This window comes from Rhinoderma darwinii, chromosome 1, assembly GCF_050947455.1.
Source record: "Rhinoderma darwinii isolate aRhiDar2 chromosome 1, aRhiDar2.hap1, whole genome shotgun sequence".
NCBI classification, from domain to species: domain Eukaryota; kingdom Metazoa; phylum Chordata; class Amphibia; order Anura; family Rhinodermatidae; genus Rhinoderma; species Rhinoderma darwinii.
In genome coordinates, this window is record NC_134687.1 from 409035020 (window position 1) to 409050575 (window position 15556).

The window sequence follows — 15556 nt, forward strand, 5'->3', positions numbered from 1 at the left end:
CATAACTTTTTTATTTTTTTGATCGACATAGTCGTATGAAGGCTTGTTTTTTGTGAGTAAAGTTTTTGTTTTTTATGTGCCATATAATGTCCTCAATAACGGGGAGAAAAAAATTATCTGTTGGGTAGAATGGAAAATAATAGCAATTCCTACATAATTTTTCTGCTTTTGCTTTTCACTATATTCACCGTGCGGTCCTCCATTGTTTTTTTTTTTGTTTTACTTCATTCACAGTGCGGTAAAAATCATATATTAACTTTATTCTGTGTCTCGATACGATCACGACAATACCCAATAAATAGTTATGACTTTATCGGAGACCTAATGCACGCATGCCGCCCCAGCTCCGCCAAGCTGCCAGCTTGTGGCATGGAGGATCCAAGACTGTAGTTTCAACCACATGTTACTGCCATAGCGGCGGATAGCCGCGATGAGAGGACGTTGTGGACTGAACGGAAGGAGAACGCTCCCAGCAGTGGCAAATGCTGGTACAAGTAAAGGACTGGTGAAAGTGTCCCCTTGCTGGTAAGAGAACAGGCTGATATTAGATTATTTCCCCTCCTGTCCTTAAAGCAAGTCTGATGGAAATAAAGTACGGTAGTAGGAATGTTTTTGAGCTGGTGGTGTGAGAAACTCCCCTCAGGGTCTTAAAGTCGGGAAAGCTGCTGTTCGGATCTCTTGGGCTGGAGATTGGTCTTAACCAGAAGTCTGAATCTTATCTCCCTTTGCATTTTCTCCTAAACTTGACCCCCTACAGTGACAGTACTGACCCCCTTGTACTGGAAGTTGATTTGCATACATAATTGGCTACATATTTTACTGCTTGTTTGGGACTTTCTGGGATGCAGAGTGACTGATTAATTCTATCAGAGGCCAATTTGAGTCTGAGGGTGCTGGTCCGTGGGGAATTCTTGAAGGTCTTAAATCTGCAATAATGTAGCAACAGGAGAGGGGTCTGCAGGGTGGCCGATGGTCCAAGAGAAGTGCTCGCCCTTAAAGTGGAAACAAAAAGGGGCAGCAACCAGAGGACATCATGGTCCGAGGAAATGCCATAAATAAAGAGGTCCTAACCTCAAAGAATAGGGACTCGGAGACAGCTAACCTCCTCTCGGCTTAGCAGGCTTTAGCAAACACCCCGGTAAAAACTCTTGCGAAAGTGCAAGGATAAGATAAGTCTGCAGGAGTAAGCCATTGCAGGTAAAGAAACTGGAAGTAAAGGGGGGAAGGAAGAGAAAGACAGAATAAGGGGAGACAAGTGCCCAGGAGCAAAGGTGGTGGTGTTGCTTTTTTATCCCTTTTTCACAGGACCATGTTTCTCTGAAAAGTACGAGCAATGAACATGTGAGTGATTGCTTGGAATATTAGATGCCTAGGAGAAAGGTACAAAAGGCTAGCTGTTTATTGGGTGATCAAAACTCATATTCCAGGGATTGCCTGTCTATTAGAAACCCATTTGACTGAAGACAGAAAAAATTCCCTCTCACATAAATGATTTTGAACAGAAATACACAGGTTATTCAAGAGGGGTAATGATCCATAGATCATTGCAGTATGAAATTCAGTGCCAATGCTCTGAAAATCACCAAAATAGGCCTCAAATGCACAAGGGGCTCTTTCACTCCTGAGCCCTGTCATATGTCCAGGCAAATGAGAAATTTATTGAGGGGTGTAGTTTAAAAAATGGGGTCACTTTTCGGGGGCTTCCATCGTATTCTGGTACCTCAGGGAGCTCTGCAAATGCAAGATGGCACCCAAACACCAATCCAGCAAAATCTGTGCTTCAAAAGCCAAATGGGAATCCTTCCCTTCTATGTGCCAAAACATCAGTTTAGGGCCACATACTGTATGGGGTATTGCCATACTCGGAAAAAATTGAGGAATACATTGTGTGTTTTTTTTTTTCTTAATCTACATATTATTGGAAAAAATAGATTTTTCATTTTTTACTAGCTAATTCTAATAAAATCTGTGAAACACCTGTAGGGTCAAAATGCTCAATAAACCCCTATATGAATTCCCTGAGGGTTGTAGTTTCCAAAATGAAGTAACTTTTTAGGCGTTTTCGCTGTACTAGTGCCTTTAGGGGCTCTGCAAATGCGACATGGCACCAAATAACAAATCCAGCAAAATCTACGGTCCATTCACTTTCACTTTTTTCACATTTTGTTATGTTGAGGTATTGTGCTAAAATATAAAAATTTAAGATTTCTCCATCATTCTGCACTCAATACCCCATAATGACAAAGTGAAAACAGACGTTTCAAAACGTTTCCAAATTTATTAAAAATTAAAAACTCAATTTGCGTGGACATAAGTATTCAGACCCTTTGTTATGACACTTGAAATTTAGCTCTGGGTGACTTCCATTTCCCTAGATCATCTTTGAAATGTATCTACACCTTGATTGGAGTCCACCTGTGGTAAATTCATTTGATTGGACATGATTTGGAAAGAAACACCCCTGTCTATAAAGTCTCAGAGCTGACAATGCATATCAGAGCAAAAACCAAGCCGTGTGGAGGAAAGAGCTGCTTGTAGAGCTCAGAGACCGGATGTTGTGGAAGCACAGATGTGGAGTGCAAAACATATTCTGCCACACTGAAAGTTGCCAAGAGCACAATGGTGGAGATACCGGACTTCTATCTTTATTATCATGCAGCGCTCCTGGTTCACATTGTGGACTGGTGCAGATACGGGTCCCTCAACCCTTGGGTAACCCTAGAGCAATCCTACTTCTCACTTCCTCTACACGCAGCCCCATGGATGTTAGAACAGCTCCTGTCATGCGTGCGATTTCACCCGCTTATCGGACCCACACTACGTGTAGCATCTCTTTCGTTCCCACGTCCGAATGTTTCCCCATCCCCATCACCACTTTATTAATCAATCCACTGTTCCCACCAGGCTGAAACCCAGGTCCTTTTCATCAGCAATGTATTGCTCGCAAGACTCAAGCCTATCACTTCCTCATAGATGATAACTGGATGTTGATATCACAACTTATGGACACCGCAGACCCGTGCCACCTCCCCCACTGGCTGGCGTCTCAACTCTGTCACTTTTTACTGTCCCTCCCTTCTCCCGTACCCTCACTACTTTTGAAATCTTCTGCTCTATGTCGGGTCATTTGCGTCATGCCCTCTCCCTCACATACAGCCTACTCATCTCTCCAGCAGAAGACTCACACCCTTACTACTTGTCGAAATGGGAGATAGACCTTAACCTTAGCTTTACTGCGGACCATCGTACTTGGATGTGTACCATGACACGTAAATCCTCGTTATCCAACAGAATTCAGGAAGCGGGCTTTAAGGTCCTGACGAGATGGTACAGAGTCGCCTCCAAACTCCATAGTTTCTACCCTGAGGTTTCTCCCATGTGCTGGAGGTGTGGTACCCAAGTGGGTGACCTTTTGCATACATTTTGTAACTGCCCAAAGCTGACTGACTTTTGGGACGCTCTCTGGCATGTCACTTCGAAGTTTACTGATTTTATTCTCCCTAAAGCTCCTGACCTCTTCCTACTTCATCTGTGTAACATCCCTGTCTCCATCTACAAGAAATCAATTGTTCGCCACCTGGTCAACATAGCTCGTGCATGGATCCCGGCCTTGTGGAGGCAGGTTTACCCACCTTCAAAACGTCTTTGGTTTCAGACAATCCAGGATGTTAAGCGTATGGAGGAGCTCATGGCATGATAAATTCTTGCGCTCCAGGTTCTACTGGTCGAGCTCTCAGAATTCTCCGGGATGTAACCCTTTTATAACTTAATGTGACTCTGAGATTGGATCGATGAAGGTTAGTAGATAGTTGATTGTCTTCTTTCTGTTGCTTTCTTTCTTGTCCTTCAACAGGACCATTTTTATGACTCCGTACCGGCGGTTACCTTGATCTTTGTTCTTCATTTATCCTACATGATTGTATGTTACTAAATTGTGACTCTGTTTTGTGCTCTTTTGTTGCCTTTGATAATAATAAAAACAGAGTTAAAAAAAAAAGAAGCACAATAGCCTCCATAATTCTTAAATGGAAGAAGTTTGGAGCAACCAGGACTCTTCCTAGACCTAGCTGCCACACCAAACTAAGTAATCGGGGGAGTAGGGCCTTGGTAAGAGGGTGACCAAGAACCCAATGGTCACTCTGGCTGAGCTCCAAAGATTGTGTGTGCAGATGGGAAAAACTTCCAGAAGGTCAACCACTGTTGCGGCACTTCACCACCTGGGCTTTATGGCAGAGTAGCCAGAAAGAAGACTCTCCTCAATAAAATACACTTGAAAGCCCGCCTGGAGTTTGCAAAAAATTCTAACACTGTTTTTTCGTCACATGTTGTACCTTATTTTAGTGGTAAAAGTAGACTAATACAATTTGCGTAAATTAATTTAAAAAAATACAAAACTTGATGAATAATTTTTTTTCTATTTCTAACTGAAATATGTCGCATATGTACATACATACTGTACAATTTTTTTTTAATTAAATATATATTTCCACCTCTACTCTTTTTTGGCAGCACTTATGAAAAAAAAATAAAAATTTGTGCAATTTAGAAGACTTTCAAATGTAATAATAATTTTATACATTTTGAAGTACATTTTGTTTTCCTGCAGCAAGCCAAGTCTTCAGAGGCTTATAGGTGTCAGAATGATGGGAAACCCCCATAAATGACCCCAATTTTGAAAACTACACCCCTTAAGGTATTTATTAAGTTGGGTTGTAAATATTTTGACCCCACAGTTTTTTGTAAGAATTCATGCAATGCAGGTGTAAAAAAATATAATTAAAATTTTTTCACAAATGTATCATTTTAAAGACAGATTTCATTGTAAAGCAAACATGAGAATGAAGAATCACACTCCAAAATCTATCACCCTGTTTCTCCTGTGTTCAAAAATACCCCCATTGTGGCCCTATTGTGCTGCCTGGACACACGGCAGGACTCAAAATGAAGGGAAAACCTGGTGGCTTTCAGGACACATATTTTGCTTGAAAATGTTTTAGGCCCCACTGCACATTTGGAGAGGCTTTGACCTGCCAGAACGATTGAAACTCCCCATAAATTACCTCATTTAGAAAACTAGACCCCTTAAGGCATTTATCTAGGGGTGTAAAGAGTATTTTGACCTCACCGTTTTTTGCTGAATTTAATGCAAACACAGTGTAAAAAATATATATATATTTTTTTCACAAATACGTCATTTATAAGACATTTTTTTCGTACACAATGCATGAAACTGAGCGAATGCACCTCAACATTTATTGCGATGCTTCTACTGTTTTCAAAAATTCCCCCACTTAGGATCCATTTCCTGGAAAAAAAAAGTAAAAAATAGTTAATAAAAATGTTTTAAAAAAGTGTAAAAATAAAAGTTATAAGTTACAAAAACAAAAAAATCTTTCTATAATAAGTCTTTTATTATAGGAAAAAAAAGTACAGATATTTGGAATCACCGCGTTCGTAACGACCCCAACTATAAAACTTTTAATATTATTTTTCCCGCACGGTGAACACCGCAAAAAAATAAAAAACAATGCCAGAATCACAATTTTTTTGTTACCACCCACGCAAAATATAGAATAAAAAGTGATCAAAAAGTCGTGTGTATCCCAAAATAGTACCAATACAAACTAAAACCCATCCCACAAAAAGACAAGCCCTTACTCAGCTTTTTTGATTAAAAAATAAAAAAGTTATGGCTCTCAGAATATGGTGACACAAAAAATAAATAATTTTATAAAAAAGTGATTTTATTGCACAAATGCTGCAAAACATTAAAGAAACTATATACATATGGTATTGCCATAATCATATAGACCCGCAGAATAAAGTAAAATGTACATTTATAGCCCAGGGTTAACGCTGTAAAAAAAAAAGATTGAAAAACTTTGTCATAATTGATGGATTTTGGTCACCTTGCTCGCCAAAAAATGGAATAAAAGGGTGATCAAAAATACATGTACCTCAAAATGGTACCAACAAAAACTACAAATTAGAAGACTTAGAGAAAAAAGAAGTCATTACGCCACAGATGTAATAAAAAATTAGCAAATTTTATTAAGGACATACAATACAAAATACAAACATATAAAATTCAAAGAAGGATCCGAATAAAAGAAGGAACGCAGTGTAAGGGCTTCAAGAGAAAATAAGAGTTAGGGTATGGAGCCCACCACAACAAAAGTTCTCTGGCACAAGTTCACTATCAAATATAGATCACAGGTGGTATGGTCTAGATGGTATAATACGTAACTATAGGTTAATAGTAGTAGCAAAGTGTACATAGGGAGGAAAGTCACTCTGAAACCATATGTATCCAAAATAGCTGTAGTATAAAGAATTAATTACCATAGTTAGTTATACATGTAAGTATAGACCAAAACCGAAGGTATCGTAATAGGACTAAAGTTGCCAGGAAAAAAACATCAAATATGCATAGCCTGCATAGATCAAGAAGAATCTACACAGGACATGAGAAGTGAATGAAGGGAGGCTTACCCATGAAAGTGACCGTTGTAAAACGCCCCACACTGCAGCCTGAAAAGGTTGCGCCCCGACGTGCGTTTCGCAAATCTGGCTTCCTCAGGGGGTAGTGTTTTAGGTGCTGTCCATGTCATGCTTTAAATACGATTAAATTAATTATAGAATGTAAGACTCCAGTGTCTATCCTCCGGTTCCTGGTCTAACGGCGCATGCGCGGGAACATGACTTGAGCCGCGAGATCCCTGTCCTCCGTCGTCACGCCCGCATTGCGCCTGCGTGCCCCCAAGGACGCGTGTCCATGGAGACCAGGCAGACACAGTGCGAGCGTGAAGACGACGGAGAACCAGGGCGAGACTCCCAGGTTCACTCGCAACATGCTGTGTTCTATGTTTGCGAGGTAAATATGGCTAGAAGTATGAAGATTATACTGATATGATGTTAATTCCCAAAACGAAAAAATTCATCCCGAGAGGCTTGAGGATTCAAGTTTTCCCCACCCTCTCTAATGAGGAAGAAACCTTTAGAGACAAATGGGAACAATTGTCTACCACCTGCTCACGGGGCTATATGGATCTTTTGATCCAATCTAACAACACATCACTGAAGTCAATAGAGAAAGAAATAGATGACATAAATGTGATCATGAAACGAGATCTCTCTGTTGAGGCCCTGGAAAAATTAAATAGTGATCTGGAACTAGATTTTAAAAAATGGGAAGATGAAATCTGCTCTATTAAAACCAAGAAATTCCAGAGAGATAATAATGACTATTTACAAGGTAGGGTCTATAAGTGGAGGTATGGTAGAATACGCTCTGGATTTCGATCTAGATCAGGGTCCATGTCCTCTCAAGCCTCCAATGACGATAACACAGAAACAAGGTGGAACGGGGACATGACACCTGGATTAAATCCAAATCCCCCTCGGAGAAATATGGAGAGACAAGCCACCAAACGGAAGTCCCCTTCTCCATACTCTGGGGGCAAAAAATCAAGAAACTTGGAGGTAATTAATTTGTCGACACACACCCTCTCTGACACGCAATGTGAGATTTTAAGCAAGGGACTTACATTTTCCCCAAGTAATCAATTTGACTTCTTTACAGCGGTAAAAGATTTGTTCCTTTTCTCACGGAAGCTGGTACTACGGAAACTCCACGGGAGGGGCATTCACCATTTGGGTTTGGACAGCCCTTTGGAAAGAGAAACTTTACTAGCCCTGGAGGAACTTTTGCAGGAACAAATCCCCTTAGAGCAAGGTGGGTTCCCCAATTTGATTGTACCCCGGTCCAGAAGGTTCCCCCCCTTGTCCCTGTGTCCACAAGTGGAGATTTTTACAAAACTTGTGATGGAAGATTTTAAACAGATCTCCATCAAAATAGGCATGACAACCTTACTGCTGCACAACGGACAGCACTTAAATCTCTACAATCACTAGAAGATGTGGTTTTTAAGGCAGCGGACAAGGGGGATAACATTGTGGTCTGGCCAACCAAACAATATGAGAAAGAAGCCTTCCGTCAATTACGGATCAAAGAGACATATTGTAAATTGAGTTATAACCCTATAGGCACCTTTACTTTGGACCTAATAAAAATTTTGAATAGCGCCTTTGAAAAGGGAATTATCCCTAAAAAAAATATTGAATGGTTTAGTTGTGGAATTTCATAAAATTCCCACTTTTTACCTTCTCCCCAAAATTCATAAAAATATCAGGGATCCCCCAGGCCGTCCGATATTGTCAGGGATTGGTGGTTTCTGTGAACCAGTGTGCAAGTTTATCGACTTTTATTTGAAACCCTTAGTCGAGTGCCTAACATCATATGTTAAAGATACCACTGAAGTACTCAAAAGAGTTGATGGAATATATCTGGAGGCAGACATGCTACTGGTCACAGCAGACGTGGAGTCCTTGTACACGTGTATTAGACACCAAGATGGCATTGAGGCGGTCCGCTTCTTCCTCGGAATGAGCAACCGGGACAGCCATTTATGTGACCTGATAGTTGATCTGCTGGAGTTCATCCTGATGCATAATCTGTTTGTCTTTAAAGACTCTTTTTATGTCCAAAAACAAGGCACGGCCATGGGGGCGGCGTGCGCGCCGTCGTATGCCAACCTGTTTCTGGGCCTCTGGGAGAAGCGGGTTGTGCATGCCGACGGCGCCTACGCCGATAACTATGTGCTGTGTTGGCTGCGTTATATCGACGATATATTCATTATCTGGCAGGGCACTGAATTACAACTTGTCAACTTTATGTAAAATCTGAATATCAACACTTGGAACATAAAGTTGACATTTACCCACGATAGACAAAGGGTGAACTTTTTGGATATATCCATTACAGCAGATCAAGATGGGAGATTACAGACCGACGTCTTTAGGAAAGAGACATTGGTCAACTCCCTTTTACATGCGACATCGGCACATACCTACTCTACAGTTAAAGCTGTCCCGGGTGGTCAGTTTCTGAGGATGAGGCGGATCTGTTCATCGGACTGTAGCTTCGAAAATCAAGCCCAAGACCTAAGGGAACGTTTTAGAGAGAGGGGTTACAGCCATCGCTGTATTAAGAAGGGCTATAATCGGGCTAAGGGAGTGGCGCGTAAACACCTACTCAATCCACCACCTCTAGAACAGAAAGAAAAGACGCCCGGCCTGATTAGATTTATCTCGACTCACAATAACCAATGGCAAACTATGAGAGAGATTCTACAAAAACACTGGCCTATCTTACAACTGGAGACAACACTTGCTCCAGCTTTACCCTCACATCCTCAAATGACAGCAAGAAGAAGCAGGAATCTTAGGGACATCCTCATACAGAGCCATTATGTCCCTAAACGAGCGAACCCTTTCTCGGCCAGAGGCCCGGCTCAAGGCTGTTTCCCCTGTGGTGATTGCATAGCGTGTCCAAATGTTTTGAGGATCACAACCTTTGACTCTGTAAAGACGGACAGACGTTTTAAAATATTGCAGTATATCTCGTGTAGTACAACCCACGTGATATATTACGCCACATGCGACTGCCCCAAGGTCTATGTGGGCTTAACCTCCAGACAGCTAAGACTACGGGTAAGGGAACATGTACGGGATATATCGGCAGCAAAAGATGTAGTTGACCTGACGACTTTAAAAACCATCCCGAGACACTTTAAATTAAAACATGGATGTGATCCCAGAACCCTTCGCGTAAGAGGTATTGACCGGATACATTGCGGTGTCAGAGGGGGGGATGTCAAAAAGATACTTGCACAAAAAGAGTGCAGGTGGATTATTACATTGGGTACCATGAGCCCTCATTGTAAAGGATCTGCCAGGTACTACGTCTGTGTATACTCCCGGGATTAATCAGTCGACACCTGAGGCCAGACCTCTTAGACTGACACCGGCTCCCACCAACCAGGGTGGCAGGCTCAGGAGTGGGAGAGCCTATCGCGGCCTGGTCAGTCGGAGTTAGCTCCGCCCCCTGTCCATTTATACCTGCCGTGTTCTCTTCCTCAGTGCTTGTTATCTTCTTGGATTCCTGGCCCCACTGCTGCCTTGCTACAGCCTGCTTCTGCCGTGCTTCTGCCTTGCTTCAGTTCCGCTTATCCTGCTTCGCTTGCCCCTGGCTTGCTTCCTGCTCCGTGCTCTCGTTGGTATACTCCACTACATCCTGATACTGACTGACTCATTCACCGCTCCGTTTCCTCCCCTTCTCTTGCGTGTTCCCTGTTTGTACTCCCTTGCACTTAGACAGCGTAGGGACCGCCGCCAAGTTGTACCCCGTCGCCTAGGGCGGGTCGTTGCAAGTAGGCAGGGACAGGGCGGTGGGTAGATTAGGGCTCACTTGTTCCTTTCACCTCCTTCCTGCCATTACATAATAACAAGCCCATACCTAGTCTACCATTTCTCCTACGCTGACGCTATCATGGACCCCCTTGAGACCCTGACCCAGCAGATGCAGGGCCTCTCCCTACAGGTCCAGGCCCTGGCTCAGAGGGTCAACCAGGGTGACGCTGCCTTAGTAGTACCCCTCACCTCACCTCTAGAACCCGACCTCAAGTTACCTGACCGGTTCTCAGGGGACCGTAAGACTTTTCTCTCCTTCCGGGAGAGTTGCAGACTTTATTTCCGCCTAAAACCTCACTCCTCCGGTTCCGAGAACCAGCGGGTGGGTATCATTATATCCCGACTCCAGGAAGGGCCCCAAGAGTGGGCCTTCTCCTTGGCTCCTGACGCCCCTGAACTTTCCTCCGTTGATCGTTTTTTCTCTGCCCTCGGACTCATTTACGACGAGACTGACAGGACTGCCTTAGCCGAGAGTCAGCTGGTGACCTTACGTCAGGGTAGGAGACCTGTTGAGGAATACTGTTCTGATTTTAGAAAGTGGTGCGTAGCTTCTCGGTGGAACGACCCGGCCCTAAGGTGCCAGTTTAGGTTAGGATTATCTGACGCCCTGAAGGATCTGCTGGTTAGCTACCCCTCTTCTGACTCCCTAGACCAGGTTATGGCCCTAGCAGTACGACTTGACCGACGTCTCAGGGAACGTCAGCTTGAACGTTTCAATGTGTTCCCCTCTGACTTCCCTGCGATTCCCCCCGAGGTCCCGTCTCCTCGCTCTTCCACGGAGGACTCGGAGGTACCTATGCAACTCGGGGCCTCCATGTCCCCTCGACAACGTAGAGAGTTTCGCAGGAAGAATGGTCTCTGCTTCTATTGTGGGGACGACAAGCATCTACTGAACACCTGTCCCAGGCGCAAGAATAAACAGCCGGAAAACTTCCGCGCCTAAGGTATCATCGGGGAGGTCACTTGGGCGCACAGGTATTTCCCGTTAATATGAAACGCAATAAAATTTTGCTTCCCTTTCAGGTGTCGTTTGCTGGCCGGTCTGCCACTGGCAGTGCCTTCGTGGATTCTGGCTCATCTGCTAATATCATGTCTGTGGAATTTGCTATGTCTCTAAAAATACCTTTTATTGATTTGCCTTATCCTATCCTCTCGCTAATGGTTATTTTACTCAGCATACTCCTGTTTTTGAACTCCTTGTTGGCTCCATGCATTTGGAGCAGTGCTCTGTACTGGTGATGCAGGGATTATCGTCCGATCTGGTATTAGGTCTTCCCTGGTTGCAGCTGCATAATCCCACGTTTGATTGGAATACTGGGGATCTCACCAAATGGGGTAGTGAATGCCTGATGTCATGTCTTTCGGTTAACTCTATTTCTCCCCGGGAGGAGGTAAACACGCTTCCTGAGTTTGTTCAGGACTTCGCTGATGTGTTTTCTAAGGAGGCCTCCCAGGTGTTGCCCCCTCATAGAGATTACGATTGCGCCATCGATTTGGTGCCTGGTGCCAAGCTTCCTAAGGGTAGGATATTTAATCTTTCATGTCCTGAACGTGAAGCTATGAGGGAGTATATCCAAGAATGCCTGGCCAAGGGTTTCATTCGCCCCTCGACTTCTCCTGTAGGTGCTGGCTTCTTCTTCGTGGGGAAGAAGGATGGTGGTCTTAGGCCGTGCATTGATTATCGGAACCTGAATAAGGTCACCGTAAGGAACCAGTATCCCCTTCCTTTGATTCCGGATCTTTTTAATCAGGTTCAGGGGGCCCAATGGTTTTCTAAGTTCGATCTACGGGGGGCATATAACCTTATCCGCATCAAAGAGGGGGATGAGTGGAAAACTGCGTTCAACACACCCGAAGGTCATTTCGAATACCTGGTCATGCCCTTTGGGTTGTGTAATGCCCCTGCCGTCTTCCAGAATTTTATTAATGAAATTCTGAGAGATTACCTGGGTAATTTTCTTGTAGTGTTCCTTGATGACATACTGGTGTTTTCCAAGGACTGGTCCTCCCACGTGGAGCATGTCAGGAAGGTCCTCCAGGTCCTCCGGGAAAATAATCTGTTTGTGAAGACCGAAAAATGTGTGTTTGGGGTACAGGAGATACCATTTTTAGGTCAAATCCTCACTCCTCATGAATTCCGCATGGGCCCTGCCAAGGTTCAGGCTGTGGCGGAATGGGTCCAACCTGCCTCCCTGAAGGCGCTACAGTGTTTTTTGGGGTTTGCTAACTATTACAGGAGATTTATTGCCAACTTCTCGGTCGTCGCTAAGCCTCTTACGGACCTTACTCGCAAGGGTGCTGATGTCCTCCATTGGCCCCCTGAGGCCGTCCAGGCTTTTGAGACCCTCAAGAAGTGCTTTATCTCGGCCCCCGTGCTTGTTCAGCCCAACCAAAGGGAGCCATTTATTGTGGAGGTTGACGCTTCCGAGGTGGGAGTGGGGGCCGTCTTGTCCCAGGGTACCAGCTCCCTCACCCATCTCCGCCCCTGTTCTTACTTCTCTAGGAAGTTTTCGCCCACGGAGAGTAACTATGATATAGGCAACCGCGAACTTTTAGCCATTAAATGGGCTTTTGAAGAGTGGCATCACTTCCTGGAGGGGGCCAGACACCAGGTAACAGTCCTTACTGACCACAAGAATCTGGTTTTCCTAGAATCTGCCCGGAGGCTTAATCCTAGACAAGCTCGGTGGGCACTATTCTTTACCAGATTTAATTTCTTGGTTACCTATAGGGCTGGGTCCAAAAATATTAAGGCTGATGCACTGTCACGTAGTTTCATGGCCAATCCTCCTTCCGAGAAAGATCCTGCTTGTATTTTACCCCCTGGTATGATCGTTTCTGCCACTGATTCTGATTTAGCTTCTGACATCGCGGCTGATCAAGGTTCAGCTCCCGGGAACCTCCCTGGGGACAAACTTTTTGTCCCCCTGCAATACCGGCTAAGGGTACTCAGGGAAAACCATGACTCCGCACTATCTGGTCATCCTGGCATCTTGGGTACCAAACACCTCATTACCAGAAACTATTGGTGGCCTGGGTTGCCTAAAGACGTTAGGGCTTACGTCGCCGCTTGTGAGGTTTGTGCTAGGTCCAAGACCCCTAGGTCCTGACCTGCGGGCTTACTACATTCCTTGCCCATTCCCCAGAGACCTTGGACCCATATCTCCATGGATTTTATCACCGATTTGCCTCCATCTCAGGGCAAGTCGGTGGTGTGGGTGGTAGTAGACCGCTTCAGCAAGATGTGCCACTTTGTGCCCCTTAAGAAACTACCTAACGCCAAGACGTTAGCTTCTTTGTTTGTTAAACACATTCTGCGTCTCCATGGGGCCCCAGTCAATATCGTTTCTGACAGAGGGGTACAATTTGTTTCCTTATTTTGGAGAGCTTTTTGTAAAAAGTTGGAGATTGATCTGTCCTTCTCCTCTGCCTTCCATCCCGAAACTAATGGCCAAACGGAAAGGACTAACCAATCCCTGGAACAATATTTAAGGTGTTTCATCTCTGACTGTCAATTTGATTGGGTCTCATTCCTTCCCCTTGCCGAATTTTCCCTGAATAACCGGGTCAGTAACTCGTCAGGGGTCTCCCCGTTTTTCTGTAATTTCGGGTTTAACCCAAGGTTCTCCTCTGTTTCTCCTGGTTGTTCCAATAATCCCGAGGTAGAGGACGTTCATCGGGAACTGTGCACAGTCTGGGCCCAGGTTCAGAAGAACCTAGAGGCGTCCCAGAGCGTACAAAAGATTCAGGCTGATCGTAGACGTTCTGCTAACCCCCGGTTTGTCGTCGGGGATCTGGTCTGGTTGTCGTCCAGGAACTTGCGCCTTAAGGTCCCGTCCAGGAAGTTTGCTCCCCGATTTATTGGACCTTATAAGATCATTGAAGTCCTCAACCCTGTATCCTTCCATCTGGAGCTGCCCCCATCCTTTCGCATACATGACGTCTTCCATGCCTCCCTCCTTAAACGCTGCTCCCCGTCCTGGTCCCCCTCGAGGAAACCTCCTGTTCCCGTTCTCACCCCTGAGGGGGTGGAATTAGAGGTGGCCAAGATTATGGACAGTAGGATGATCCAGGGCTCCCTCCAGTACCTGGTCCATTGGAGAGGATACGGGCCGGAGGAGAGGACTTGGGTACCTGCTCGTGATGTTCACGCTGGGGTATTGATTAGGAGGTTCCACCTTCTCTTCCCCACTAAACCGGGTCCTCTTAGTAAGGGTCCGGTGGCCCCTCATAAAAGGGGGAGTACTGTAAAGGATCTGCCAGGTACTACGTCTGTGTATACTCCCGGGATTAATCAGTCGACACCTGAGGCCAGACCTCTTAGACTGACACCGGCTCCCACCAACCAGGGTGGCAGGCTCAGGAGTGGGAGAGCCTATCACGGCCTGGTCAGTCGGAGTTAGCTCCGCCCCCTGTCCATTTATACCTGCCGTGTTCTCTTCCTCAGTGCTTGTTATCTTCTTGGATTCCTGGCCCCACTGCTGCCTTGCTCCAGCCTGCTTCTGCCGTGCTTCTGCCTTGCTTCAGTTCCGCTTATCCTGCTTCGCTTGCCCCTGGCTTGCTTCCTGCTCCGTGCTCTCGTTGGTATACTCCACTACATCCTGATCCTGACTGACTCATTCACCGTTCCGTTTCCTCGCGACGTTCCGTGGGCTACTGCCCCTTCCCTTGCGTGTTCCCTGTTTGTACTCCCTTGCACTTAGACAGCGTAGGGACCGCCGCCAAGTTGTGCCCCGTCGCCTAGGGCGGGTCGTTGCAAGTAGGCAGGGACAGGGCGGTGGGTAGATTAGGGCTCACTTGTTCCCTTCACCTCCTTCCTGCCATTACACTCATGGTCTCAATGAAAACCTAAGTTTCTCTGCCTTTCTGTAACATACTTTGTTGCCCCTTGGGAATACTATGTGATTCGGCCAGTAAATCCTTTCTACACCAACTTCCCTTTAATTTTAACTTGTATTTTAAATGTTGCTAACCAATACTAATGCCTGTTTTTTCTGTAGTGTCATGCTCAGATCGAGTGATTCCAATATTGCGGTCCTTTCGATATACTATGGAATTACATCTCCGATGTATCGACTAACACCCACGGACAGGAAGAGTCTAATTATTATTATTTTTTGATTCTGTTTAATATTTCAAAAAATATTATTAACTTTCTCTGTACTTTTTTGGACTTTTTGGTTTCCAATTGCCCTAACATTTGTATGATGTATACCCCTCCCTCACCTCCCTCTTTATCCCCCTC